Source organism: Porites lutea, assembly GCF_958299795.1.
Source record: "Porites lutea chromosome 5 unlocalized genomic scaffold, jaPorLute2.1 SUPER_5_unloc_2, whole genome shotgun sequence".
Lineage (NCBI taxonomy): Eukaryota > Metazoa > Cnidaria > Anthozoa > Scleractinia > Poritidae > Porites > Porites lutea.
In genome coordinates, this window is record NW_027332289.1 from 250,001 (window position 1) to 251,483 (window position 1,483).

General features: G+C 40.1%; 1 pseudogene; it reads right to left on the minus strand.

Annotated features, from left to right (window-relative positions):
- Window positions 1-499: 499 nt before the first annotated feature.
- On the minus strand, window positions 500-1,197 carry LOC140925377 (uncharacterized; annotated as a pseudogene).
- Between the last annotated feature and the right edge of the window lie 286 nt (window positions 1,198-1,483).

The window sequence follows — 1,483 nt, forward strand, 5'->3', positions numbered from 1 at the left end:
TTCCGTCGAGTGGATATTCGGGGATATTGTCAATTATTTTAAGTTCTTAGATTTTAAAAAGAATCTGAAAATCGGATTGAGTGCTGTAGGAAAGATGTATGTAACATGTGCGTTAATGCAGAATGCACGAAGCATTTTATACGGTTCTGTTACGTCAGAGTATTTTGGTGTTAATCCGCCAACTCTAGAGGAATACTTCATTTGATATAATGTGCTTAAGATACACTTGTGATACTCCAGTTATACAACATAAACACTCTAGTCGCTTGAAGGTTTAATTTGAAATGCAATAGAACTCAAGTTCAAAAAAGAACACATGTAAAGCCAATAGTAGTGTTAACACGCGTGCCAGAACATCTACGTGCAATAAAGTGATGAAAATCAACATCGAATGCTAAGGTTACTTGTTCATGCTATAATATTACAAAACCAAAAACAACAACGAAAAAATAAGTTGCGTGTTTACAAGAAAACTGAACAATAACTACTCCGATCATAACTACGGTCCCTTTTTTAAGAGTTCAATGACTGCTTGTGTTTGCGCTTGCTGGCTGTTAAGCATCATTTTTATCATTATGCATAAACTGCTGTTGCTGCTGTTGCTGCACCTGTAACTGTTGCTGGTCCCGCAGCTGAGTGAACAATGCTTGCTGGGTAGTAGCTGTAGCTTCGTCTTGCCTCCTCTTCATGTCTAGCTCATCTCGCCTTAACTGAGAGGCCCTCTCCGCTGCCCCCCTTAGATAGATTTCGTGGTTCATCTTTGCCATTTCTCTTCTTAGTCTGAGCTAGCCTCTCCATGGCTCTCTCCCTCATCTCCTCGCCTGCTGCTTTATCTTGATCTGCCTTGTTTCGATCCACATTAGTGCGGGATTCCTTGGTCTTCTCTTCCTCCTCTCTTCTCTCCATATAGTCTTCCATTATTTGATCTATTTCTCGGTATTCGGGGGAAATTCCCGAACCCCTCTCGGCCTCTCTCTTCCTGGCCTTGGAATCCCTTTCCAGGATTTTCAAGCGGTCCCTTAAACCCTTTTGCGAAACGAAAAATTGGGGCTCTTTGATGTTATTCAGAATTTTGCATATTTCGTCTAAACAGTTTCCCCGCTCTCTGGTGCCTGAACGGTGCTTCCATAGTTCCCAACTAAGGAGTTCGCGACCAAATATGGTGTCATGTTTAACTGACCACTTTATTTTCGGCATTCTGTGAAAAAAATTATAAAAATATATAAATATAATTTACTGAACAGTTAAATCACTAACTTACTAAGCTAACTGTTAAGGTAACGTTTCTCCGCTAGCTATTTATCTATGAGATCACACTCGCTGGTTGATTGTCTCACAAGCTTAAGAAAATAACACAATAGAAAATGAAAAACAACAAAATCAGTTCGCCCAGCGAGCAGAAAAGCAAACACAGCTGTAAACCAAGGAAAGTTTGCAATTGCGTGTTTCTACAACACCAAGCTAGCTATAAGATCCCTCTTAA